Here is a 12,511-nt window from a genome sequence, read left to right on the forward strand (position 1 = left end):
TTGAATATGATCAGAGGGAACCGGTTGGTGGAAGGGATCCAGGTCGGAGCGAAACAATATAAACTTAAAGCCTTTGCAGATGACCTAGTTTTGACTTTGTAGGAGCCGGAATCTAGTACGAAAAGAGTATTGCAACTGATACAAGACTTTGGTCGGGTAGCGGGATTTAAATTAAATAAACAGAAAACCAAGGTGCTGGGGAAAAATTTGACAGATACAGAGTCAGAACGGTTTCAGAGGGAAACAGAACTAACTGTGGTTAAAAAAGTAAAATACCTAGGGGTGAATATAACAGCAAAAAATCTGAATCTATTTAAGGATAATTATGAAAAATGTTGGACTGAAATTAAGAGGGACTTGGACAGTTGGACAAAATTGAAGCTTTCTTTGTTAGGCCGAATTGCTGCTATTAAGATGAATGTATTGCCAAAAATGTTGTTTTTGTTTCAAACATTACAGATTGTGGACAAGACGGAGTGCTTCCGGAAGTGGCAGAAAGATATTTCTAAATTTGTCTGGCAGGGCAAAAAGCCCAGAATTAAGTTTAAGATATTAACTGATGCGAAAGAAAGAGGGGGCTTTGCCCTGCCGGACTTAAAGTTGTACTATGAAGCCGCAGCTTTCTGCTGGCTAAAAGACTGGCTACTTCTCGAAGACACTGATGTACTGGATTTGGAAGGTTTTAACAATGCTTTTGGTTGGCATGCATACTTATGGTACGACAAGGTTAAGATCAATAAGGCCTTTAAGAACCATATTGTTAGGAAAGCAGTATTTAATGTCTGGACAAAATACAAAGACTTATTGGAAAACAAGACTCCGAGGTGGCTTTCGCCTCTGGAAGCTAAGGCCCGAAAAAGACCCAATATGGAGGCCAAATGGCCAAAATATTGGGAAATATTAGAAAAAGATGGAGACAATTGGAAATTGCAGAGTTTGGAGAAAATGAAGGATAAAGTGCGAGACTGGCTACATTACGCTCAGATTAAAGAAGTTTTTAAAAATGACAAAAAGTTAGGGCTCCAGGTGGAGAAATCGAAGTTGGAAACAGAATTGTTAGAACCAAAGACTAAGGTACTATCTAGAATGTATAACTTGCTGTTAAAATGGAATACACAAGACGAAATGGTTAAATCGGCTATGATAAAGTGGGCACAGGACATTGGGCATAACATTATGTTTGAGGATTGGGAAAGGTTGTGGACCACTGGGCTGAACTTCACCGCATGTAATGCTCTGAAGGAAAATGTAATGAAAATGATATATAGATGGTACATGACCCCAGTTAAACTTGCCAAAATATACCATTCGTCTGATAATAAATGTTGGAAATGTTAAGAAAATGAAGGAACATTCTTTCACCTCTGGTGGACTTGCCCTAAAGTGAAGGCCTTCTGGGAAATGATATATAATGAGTTGAAAAAGGTATTTAAGTATACCTTCACCAAGAAACCAGAGGCCTTCCTTCTGGGTATTGTCGGCCAGAAGGTGTTAAAGAAGGACCGAACATTTTTTATGTACGCAACAACGGCAGCAAGGATACTCATCGCTAAGAACTGGAAAACTCAAGATCTACCCACACTGGAAGAGTGGCAGATGCAGCTGATGGACTATATGCAACTGGCCGAGATGACTGGCAGAATCCGAGACCTGGGAGAAGAGAGGATTGAGGAAGACTGGAAGAAATTTAAGACGTATTTACAAAAATATTGTAATTTGGTTGAATGTTAAGAAGGATGCTAGATTATAAATAATTGGCCACCACTAAATTAGATTTGAATTTGATGATAAGTGAGATTAAAGAAAACATAAACCATTTGGAGAATTGCTAGATTATATTTAAAAGAGTGGATATAAGATTGTAAATAAGTTGATAATTTGCCTGGAAAAACCTTTTAACGATGTAAATGGGAGCGGGAGACGTGAGGGAGTCCAAAGATGTGATGAAACCACGTTATGATACAAGTAATGTTGTTTATTATCTGTGCATTTGTATTCAAAAATTTTTAATAAATATTTATATATATAAAAAAATAAACATGCCCAGCTCCCTTAGCCGTTCCTCATAAGGCATTGTTTCCAGGCCTTTGACCATTTTGGTTGCCCTCCTCTGGACACGTTCCAGTTTGTCAGTGTCCTTCTTGAACTGTGGTGCCCAGAACTGGACACAGTACTCCAGGTGAGATCTGACCAGAGCAGAATACAGTGGCACTATTACTTCCCTTGATCTAGATGCTATATTCCTATTGATGCAGCCCAGAATTGCATTGGCTTTTTTAGCTGCCGCGTCACACTGTTGGCTCATGTCAAGTTTGTGGTCAACCAAGACTCCTAGATCCTTCTCACATGTACTGCTCTCAAGCCAGGTGTCACCCATCTTGTATTTGTGCCTCTCATTTTTTTTACCCAAGTGCAATACTTTACATTTCTCCCTGTTAAAATTCATCTTGTTTGTTTTGGCCCAGTTCTCTAATCTGTCAAGGTCATTTTGAAGTGTGATCCTGTCCTCTGGGGTGTTAGCCACCCCTCCCAGTTTGGTGTCATCTGCAAATTTGATCAGGATGCCCTTGAGTCCATCATCCAAGTCATTGATAAAGATGTTGAATAAGACCGGGCCCAAGACAGAACCCTGTGGCACCCCACTAGTCACTCTTCTCCAGGATGAAGAGGAACCATTGATGAGCACCCTTTGGGTTCGGTCAGTCAGCCAGTTACAAATCCACTGAGTGGTAGCATAGTCAAGACCGCATTTTACCAGCTTCTTTACAAGAATATCATGGGGCACCTTGTCAAATGCCTTGCTGAAATCAAGGTAGGCTACATCCACTGCGTTCCCTTCATCTACCAGGCTTGTAATTCTGTCAAAAAATGAGATCAGGTTAGTCTGACATGACTTATTTTTCAGAAATCCATGCTGACTACTGGTGATCACAGCATTCCTTTCTAGGTGCTCACAGACTGTTTGCTTAATGATCTGCTCCAGAATCATCCCTGGTATTCATGTCAGACTGACTGGGCGGTAATTATTTGGGTCCTCTCTTTTCCCCTTTTTGAAAATAGGGACAACATTTGCCCTCCTTCAGTCTGCCGGGACTTCGCCTGTTCTCCAGGAATTCTCAAAGATGACTGCCAGTGGTTCTGAGATCACATCTGCCAGTTCTTTTAATACTCTTGGATGCAGTTCATCTGGCCCTGGAGACTTGAATACATCTAGACTAGCCAAGTATTCTTGTACTATCTCCTTAGTTATTCTGGGCTGTGTTTCCTCTGCTGAATCATTTGCTCCAAATTCTTCAGGTTGGGCATTGTTTTCTTTATCGGAGAGGACTGAGGCAAAGAAGGCATTGAGGAGTTCAGCCCTTTCTGTGTCCCCTGTTTGCATTTCACCATCTTCTCCTCTGAGTGACCCCACTGTTTCTTTGTTCTTCCTTTTGCTACGAACATACCCATAAAAGCCTTTTTTGTTGCTTTTAACCTCTCTAGCAAGCCTGAGTTCATTCTGTGCTTTAGCTTTTCTGACTTTGTGTCTACACGTGCTGGCTATTTGTTTGAATTCCTCTTTGGTGGTTTCCCCCCTTTTCCATTTTTTGTACACATCCTTTTTTAATCTTAACTCAGTTAAAAGTTATATGAGGCTGGTTATCCCATGGACAGCTCCTTTAACCTAAGAGTGCGGAGATCGCTTCCTTTTCCACTGCAGCCCCCTAAATTCTTGCCTCCAATCTGTTCCAGAGTTTCAAATGTACCTCAGGAAGCTGTAGAGCATATCAGAGGAAATCTCCTCCCTTCCTATCAGAGGCATCTGCTGGAAATGGGGCAGTGGTACTGCATCTCTCCTACCCACTGTGTTCCACGGGGCTTAATCCTAGATAAGAATGCATAGAACAGCAACGCCAAAGTCTACTACAGCACAATTGTATGCATGCATACTCAGAGGAAAGTCTCTTTGTGTTCAGTGTGTTACCTCCCATTTAAGTATGCATATGATTGCAACCTTAATGTGCATTTGTGCATAGTGTTTGGACTTTTTTTAAAAAAGAGCCTTATGAGATCAATGAGTTTTTAATCAAACTGAAGGTGAATCTATTTCCTCAAGGGAGGTGCAGCTTTAAGTCTAACAATTTACCCATTTCCCCTTACAAAGACATTTGAGGTGCATTGGGATTTGTTTATTAAATTACCGTACAATTGGACCACATTGTCTTGGCCAGCTGCATTTCTCATTTAAAAATATCATAGGCCTGGTTCTAAGTTACTGTGTGTTCTGCCTGTTCTTGAAAGAGAAAAGGGGAGAGGGGCACTTGGATCAATTGTTCATAGTGGTGTGTTGCCCCAGGAGCGGCATTAATTCTTGTGTCAGGTGACTCACAAGTTTAGGCCTAAGGAATTTGTAGGCTAGTCAGAAGATGGAGTGGTAACCAATGACTTCAAGGTTATGAATGCAATGCACTTCCCCAACCCCCCAAGACACAAATAGGTTCTGCTAAAATTATCTAATTAAAACGAACTCTCAGTCTTTCAAAGCCCATAATTTAACATCCTAAGCTACCTACATTTTGCTTTTCCCTGAAACCTGCAATACAAAGGGAAGGTGGGAGAATCCTGCAGAGGCAAGTTCATTTCCCCCCCAGGCAGGACTCTCCTAAGCCTCCACTAGCTATATTGCAAAGCTCAGTCAGCAATCTCAGACTTCTGGGGGGCTTCAGAGAGAAAGCGATCAAAGTGAAGGAATTACTTCCTTCATTTCTACCAGCCTGCTGAAGTGTTGAAGAGTCTTACCTGAATCCCAGCCAGATGGAGAATCTATCACATCCCACGCACCATGTAACATTTGAATGCTCATTTGAGATAATTCTGTTAACTCATGAAAATGCATGCAGTTGCCTACTGGGAAATGGGCAAAAGGAGGAAGAGGGAAAGCAAGAGCTCCCTCAAACTGAAAGGCGCTGAGCCACAATTTCTGCCGGAGCTTGCTGGTTAGTGGCCAGGTGTCAAATGAGATATCCTAGATACCACAGGGGTCATCCTTCCAGGTGTAGGTGCTGAGTTACCCAAAGAGGTGTATTTCTAAAGCCCCATGTTTATCCTGTTGACTATAGCCATCAAACAAAGGCTGTTTATTTATATTAATACTTGTGTTAGATGATGAAAAGTTGCAACAAAAAACTATGGAAGGGAAAATAAAGGGAAAGGGAAAGGGACCCCTGACCATTAGGTCCAGTCGTGGCTGACTCTGGGGTTGCGGCGCTCATCTCGCTTTACTGGCCGAGGGAGCCGGCGTACAGCTTCCAGGTCATGTGGCCAGCATGACTAAGCCACTTCTGGCGAACCAGAGCAGTGCACGAAAACACCATTTACCTTCCTGCCAGAGCGGTTCCTATTTATCTACTTGCACTTTGACATGCTTTCAAACTGCTAGGTTGGCAGGAGCCGGGACTGAGCAACGGGAGCTGTGCTTATTCAAAGCTGCTAACTTTGCACCCCCAACTTGTGCTCTTTCACCTCAGCTCAATCGGCTGACAATTGCAGGTGATAATTCTACAAAACAAGCTGCTATTAAGGGCATGAGAGCAGGCCTGGATAGTTAGTTGGCAGTCTGATCTGTGTCCGAAACTGTATACCAGGAAAACTCCAAGATGGCCAGCATGTTTACATTCTGTTCTCTGCAACTAGGAAAAAAGGAAGAGCCGTGGTGATGAAAATTAGTAGAGGTGACCATCCTACTAGCTGCATTTTGAACAGCTTCTTCATTATTTGCTGCTGACCCATCTCAGCATTTCCTCGCAGTCACATAGGCTAGAAGGGCTTTTGAAATATGTTTCTTTATGATGCTTTGCTCTAATGACCAGGCTGACATGGACCTCGAGTAAATTGTTTCTGGCACAATCAATACAATGGTCTCTTTGTCCTGCAGCATATTTACAAGTATGCTGTCTCAGCATAGCTTTTTTTTTTTTTAAAGTTATTCATTTATTCCCTTTGCTGACTTTGGGCATATAATAAAACAATTCAGTAAACATCCTTTACTGAGCTTCCTTTCTTGGAGACCTACCAAACTGATTTTGCAAAATAACTAAATCATCCTCTATTGCATATTAACAAAATGTCCATCGTTATGACAGGCCTGTATGTGTGTGAGTGTGTGTGTGTGGGGGGGTGTTCAATGCACCTCTGTGCGCTTTGCACAGAGAGAGGCAATTTACATGCCTGTGAGGCTGCCATCTAGCTGAAGCTAAGCAGGTCTGGGTGGTCTGATCAGTGCCTGGATAGGTGACCACTATATGGTTTTAGTTCCATGATTGAATAAAGGTGAGATATAAGTTTAAGATAATAAATAAAACATATACACATACAGGACTGGATCCAGAGGGCAGCAAGTGTGGAGATCAAAATATGCTCAAGAGTAGCAAAACCCCACTACTCCAGCAGTAATGCAGCCAAGGAGCTCAGAGGCACCATGGGAGATTTTTGGCCCATCTTCCAGGCTAAGGGGGCTCATGGGGGACACATTCCCAAAGGACTACCCAAAACCTGAAACCACAGGACTTCCCTCTGTTGGGTTAATGTCACTGGAGAGGACAAGCCACTCTGTGTGTGTGTGTGTGTGTGTGTGTGTGTGCGTGCGTGCAGTGGGTGGGTGGGTTTTGCTTCCACTGTGATGGTCTCCCAAAGCAGAGGTGCATCAAGGTCCCCTGTCTCCAGCATCACAGAGCTGCCCAATCAGCATGAAAACTGCACTTTTTAGCCTCTGAGAAGTTGCCTTCTCACAATTTGTGCTGATTAGAGCCAATGAGAGTGAAAGGAGGTGAGTCAGCCACTTCGGTTTGGCTCTAGGGTAATCCTGGAGAAGGCAGAGGGGGAGAAGCAGGGAGGAAGAGTTGTTTTGTATGTGCCAAAGCTAAGCATTTAGGAACGGTGAAAACACAGGTTGCTTCTGCTTTAAGAGAACATTCTGTTACGTATAATAGAGCTTTAAGGAAAATACAATGTAAGTGACCGCAAAAGATATTGAAGCACCAGCAATCATTTGCCCATGTATGTGCACGGACAATAGATCTAGCTGAAAGACAATGCATTGAGATCTGCATTGATCATTGCAATGCAATACATCTATTGTTATCATCATCATCATCTTATGATATTGTATATTGTATAATGTATAATCTTAGAAGGTTGTACCAATCAGGGGAAAGGAGAAGGCGGGGGTTAGAATCCTCTTCTTCTCTGTTCTAGCTGCCACCCCTAGACAGGAAGTGAGAAGTGCTTCTCTGGTTAAACTCCAAAAGCTCTGATAAGAACTTAGGAGGCAAAGGGTACCAAAAACTTTTCACAGTTCTGCCCTAATGAGAGAAAGCTGCCTTCTCTCACTACCAGCAGTACACAAAGCTCTTGGCTATTACCTATGTGCCCCTTGAATAGCAACATCATGCTGTTAAACACCTGACTTTGTTTTTAACACCAATGTAAATATGGATAACGATACTTACTCAGTTCTGCAGAGGTTAAGACACTCAATTTTCATGTCAAAATGAAAAATTTCTTCCTTAGAATAATTAAGGGTTCCCACCAAGTGATAGTAACACACTTATCTGTATTTACAAAAACATGGCATTTTAAAGGCAATTGCACTGAATAGTTAAAAGTATAATAAATCTTCCTTTGCTCAGGTATTCTCCACATGCACAAATTACACATTTTATCAGTATCTGCCAACATATAACTGCGGTCAGTTACACACCCCCCCCCCGTATAAATGCCAAGTGAAACACTGACTTGGATTTAAGGGCATGATTGCTCACTTTGAGGGCATGATTGCTCACTGACTGATTTTAGTCACTGTTTATTTTGTTATCTGGTTATTCATTTTGCCATGTGTATGCTATCCCATAAGATAAACTTAACTGGAGAACATACAATAAATAATTTTTAAAATGCAAATTCAAAAACTACTGTATGGAATATTGTTGGTCACTATGCATTTAGACACCCAATATGATTACCACATTTTTCTAATGGTTCTTGAGATCAAGAGAAAAAAAATTCATCTGTGTTTGAATACAGCTCGATGTCATTTTAAATAAAGGTGATGGATTGAAGCTTTCAAAACTCCAGTGATTTTAACCACTTATTTCAAAATTTCACTGTTTTTTTCTGGTTTGGGGAATTTTTGAGCAATGCTGGGAATGAGCAACACTGCTCCTAAAACATAAAACTACATCGTCAAAAAGTGCACAGATATAAAAAAAACAAAACTTACCACACTCTAGCCATGATGTAGTCTAACAACTTTATATTAATAGTGATTATATTATTCAACTACAGTGGTACCTCTGGTTGCGAATGGGATCCATTCTGGAGGCCTGTTCGCAACATGAAAAGAGTGCAACCCACAGCGGCGTGTCTGCGCACACGCGGGTTGCGATTTGCCCCTTCTGCGCATGACATCATTTTGCACATCTGCGCATGCGTGAGCGGCGAAACCCGGAAGTAACCCTTTCCGGTACTTCCGGGTCACCATGGGACATAACCTGAAAGAATGTAATGTGAAGCGGACGTAACATGAGGTATGACTGTACCTAATATGGAAGATTGCAATCCAAAAGAAGAATGGCTAATCAGGTGTTATGAGGCTGAGATTTAACTGATTGAGATGATGGGGTTTTGAGATTAAAGCAGAGTTAAAGCTATCAAAGACAGTAAGTTTTGTCATTAGCTGTCAAAACATTCTTACAATAATTTTACAAGTTTTTCTGTGTAGTAGAGAATCCCTTATGAATGTAAATTAAGATACCCTCTGTTCTCGAGCAGAAATATCCAAGACTATTTTTGTTGCTCTAAAATTTGCTTTATTTACGGATTCTCAAGCAAAGCACAGAGCCGGGCATCATCCCTAACTCTTCGCCATGTTGGCTGAGACAAATGAGAGCTGGAATCCAGTAGCATCTGGAAGCAATTGTGAAAGCAGTTGGGCATTCACACTAGTTTCCCATAAATTCCTCAAGATTGCACACGCAGTTTCAGCTAATGCTTCCTCTGACTCTATTCAAACTGTAAACTGTTTTCTTCCCATTTTTCTGTCTTCTCTCCTCTGTTGAAATGGTTTCAGTTGTGTCATGTTAGCAGAATTTATGGAAAGGTTAGAGGGGTGCCCCTCCAGCAGACATCACTCTCCCCCAGACTACCAAAATCAACACAATCACTCCTGCAGATATCCCCACAAAACACTTCATCACACAGTTTTTCCTATCTCTATTCAAAAGGACCACTGCTGCACATTACCAAATGTAACAATTCATTGATAAATGTATCTATGTACTGGCTCAACGGGAAAATGTTAGAAAGTCATATAAAATCACTCCAGTGTCCGATTTGCACCTTCCAACTTTGTTCTGTTCAGGAAGGAAATGGCCACAAAGGGGGGAGCCTGGGACATGAGCAGGGGCAGCCACAATCCCAGAAGCCTGAGACCAGTAATCAGCAGCTTCCTTGCCTGGGTGATAATCTCTGGCATCCTGGCCCCTGAGTGCCAGACAGGTAGCCATTCCAGAAACAATAGTAAACCTAACCTCAGTTTATTAGGATCTAGAATCATAGAATCATAGAATCACAGAGTTGGAAGAGACCACAAGGGCCATCAAGTCCAACCCCCTGCCAAGCAGGAAACACCATCAGAGCACTCCTGACATCTGGTTGTCAAGCCTCTGCTTAAAGACCTCCAAAGAAGGAGACTCCACCACACTCCTTGGCAGCAAATTCCACTGTCGAACAGCTCTTACTGTCAGGAAGTTCTTCCTAATGTTTAGGTGGAATCTTCTTTCTTGTAGTTTGGATCCATTGCTCCGTGTCCGCTTCTCTGGAGCAGCAGAAAACAACCTTTCTCCCTCCTCTATGTGACATCCTTTTATATATTTGAACATGGCTATCATATCACCCCTTCACCTCCTCTTCTCCAGGCTAAACATCTTGGTCAAGACAAAGGGGTGTGATTAACTTGACCAGAGAAGAGGGACATGTACATACTGTGGTACCTCTGGATATGAATGGGATCCATTCCGGAGCCCCATTTGCATCCTGAGTAGAACGTAACACGCGACTACATGAGTGTGCATGCATGGGTTGCATTTTGCTACTGCCGTGCATGCATGTGACGTCATTTTGAGTGCATGTGCAAGCGGCGAAACCCAGAAGTAACACGTTCCGTTACTTCCAGGTCGCCGTGGAGCGTAACCTGAAAACGCTCAACCTGAAGCATATTCAACCCAAGGTATGACTGTACTACTCACCTCTTACTTAATGGGTGCGAAGTGGAGGTCAAGGGAAGGATGAAGGCAAACCTGATGTTCAGGTTTTTGCCAGAAAACCCTTTCCAGATTACGACACAGCTGTGATGTACTTATGATGTATGTATGATGCTTCACTAAGGGTGTTGTGGGTAAAATGGGAAACTTGTGAAAAAGGGAGCCATCCTTTGTTCTGGGCTTCTTCCTGCTTCTTCCTTGTGGTAGTTTGAAGCCTACAGCCTGCTGTTTTGCTCCTATATTCTTGGCTGGTATCTTTGTTTGGCAATCCAGGTGAGCCTGGAAGATTTTCCTGTAACAGTCATGTACTCTGAAAACATTGAAGAGAAATCCTCAGCTATCAGGAGGACATTCCCCAATATTTTGTGTGGAAGAACATTCTATCACTTGAGCCTCCACTAGAATTTGAAGTACTAAAACCCAGATATGGATTTATCATCTCAGTGAGAATTAGGCCAGAGAGATGGGTGAGAAAGTGTCAGTCAAGAGAAAGAGATGTCAATCTCTTGCAGCAAAACCAGCAAAACTTAGGCGGCAACTTAGAGTTGCCAAGGGATTTGTAGTGCAGTAGGTAACCCTTGGGGGGGGGGGCAGAGTCCGAATATTAACTACAGGCCTCTAGTCATTATAGAGTGATATTAAAAAACCAAAATCCTATATAAAGTGGTCAAGACATGGTTTTGGGGGGTCCCAGATTCTAAAATATGTACAAAGTGCAGCAGAAATGATACAGTAATCAGTGCAGGTGTAAACCTGTTTGAAATGGATTGAAATTTTCTTTCCCCATCATCTATAAGGTTCATCCTTACAACCGCCAAAAATCAATGAGAATTACAGATGAATGAGAAGATGAAAATCTGTTCCAATGAGTCACCTTCCTGTTACACATTTCCTGCTGGCGGCAGAAGCTATGTGAGAGCTATCTTCTCTTCTAGTAGCATGTACTTGAATGAAGCTCAATTATGAACTAAACCAAGCTATACCCTTTGAATAAAGTCCCACCATGATAAGCCAAAACACTATGTAGCATCCACTCTCCCAAAAGTAATTCAGACAAGGAACACAACATCAATTTCTGTAAACGGCAGGTACTTTTGATATGGCTTGTCATGTACAGCTTGTCATGGTACCATCGCTATAAAACCATTCCTATAAAAACCTTGTCAAATGCAATAAATCATCAGGCCTTCTGCTTCCCAAACATCTTTTAATCTCATAAACTTGGAGCTCTTCTATGGAGTGCCTGGGTTATAAATGCATTTAAAGATAATAGGCAGCTTGTTGCATGCTCTGAGTTCCAAAAGAGAACAGATTTTAATGGGGCAAGGAAGAAAAACAAAGTTTTCTAATACCACCCATCCATCAAAACCTCCTCACTGCTTAAGGGAAGCCATCAGGGCATGTGTGAAAAACAGTTTATGGCTTGAAGGAAGTTCTGGTGGCATTCCGCCCCCCCCCCCCCGTATAATCAGATTTTTCATCTCACTATGCAACATGCAGGAATTTTACTGTTCATCATCCATAGATCAGAATCGTCTTCGTATCAAAAGGTAACTTCAAAATAGTCCCAAGGCACAAGAAAACAGGGATACAACCCAAGAATACAAAATGCAATCTATTTCATTTCATTGAGTATTAAGAGAACTCTTAGCTTTCCCCAGCTTACATACCTAACATTACATTTTAAAAGCCTACATTCAGAGAAAATATGAGAGTGGGGTTTTTTATCAATTAAAAAACAAAGTAGGAGATCATTGATGTCAAAGGCTGTGAGATAAGACAGTACAGTACACTTCGTCCTCTGAACAATATGAGGCAGTTGTTATATCTAGAGAGAAAGAGAGCCTATAAAGAGACATTTTCAGAAGCTGCCTCTGTGATGTCATAGTTGTGTTTGATCAGCCAAAGCTCTCTGTAGTATCTAATCTACCAAAAGAGAATTCAGACAAGAAACACAGCCTCCGTTTTCTAAATAAATGGTAGCTATTTTTGATAAAACTACTCAGGTATATTTTGTTCATGCTAGATTAGCATTCTTAATGTTATTTTAGGCTTCTGTTCCTTAAACATGAGGAGGAAGTGTGCACAATTTAACAGAAGGTAAACCCAGGGCATAAACTTCAGGCATGAGGAAAGCTAAAGCCACAAAAATCTTCAGTGAAGGGAAGTTAGGTTGAGACACAGAGACTGGCCCAAGGCCACCTGGTGAGTTT

The 12,511-nt window shown here is 41.8% G+C and overlaps 2 long non-coding RNA genes across 3 annotated transcripts in view; one reads left to right on the forward strand and one right to left on the reverse strand.

Annotated features, from left to right (window-relative positions):
- Positions 1-10,362, reverse strand: part of LOC310833197 — a 61,974-nt gene extending 51,612 nt beyond the window's left edge. For both annotated transcript variants that reach the window (XR_014558582.1, XR_014558583.1), the window contains exons 1-2: positions 10,284-10,362; positions 7,488-7,589 (exon numbers count right to left, since the gene is read on the reverse strand). This is a non-coding gene — a long non-coding RNA (uncharacterized lncRNA). The remainder of the gene's footprint in view (positions 1-7,487; positions 7,590-10,283) is intronic.
- Positions 10,363-10,443: 81 nt separating this feature from the next.
- LOC310852449 lies at positions 10,444-12,296 on the forward strand. Its single transcript, XR_014568103.1, has 2 exons — positions 10,444-10,571; positions 11,096-12,296. It is a non-coding gene; the product is annotated as an uncharacterized lncRNA (long non-coding RNA).
- Positions 12,297-12,511: the final 215 nt, after the last annotated feature.

The sequence above is a fragment of the Podarcis gaigeae genome, assembly GCF_964106915.1.
Source record: "Podarcis gaigeae genome assembly, chromosome: 1".
In the NCBI taxonomy this organism is placed as follows: Eukaryota; Metazoa; Chordata; class Lepidosauria; order Squamata; family Lacertidae; genus Podarcis; species Podarcis gaigeae.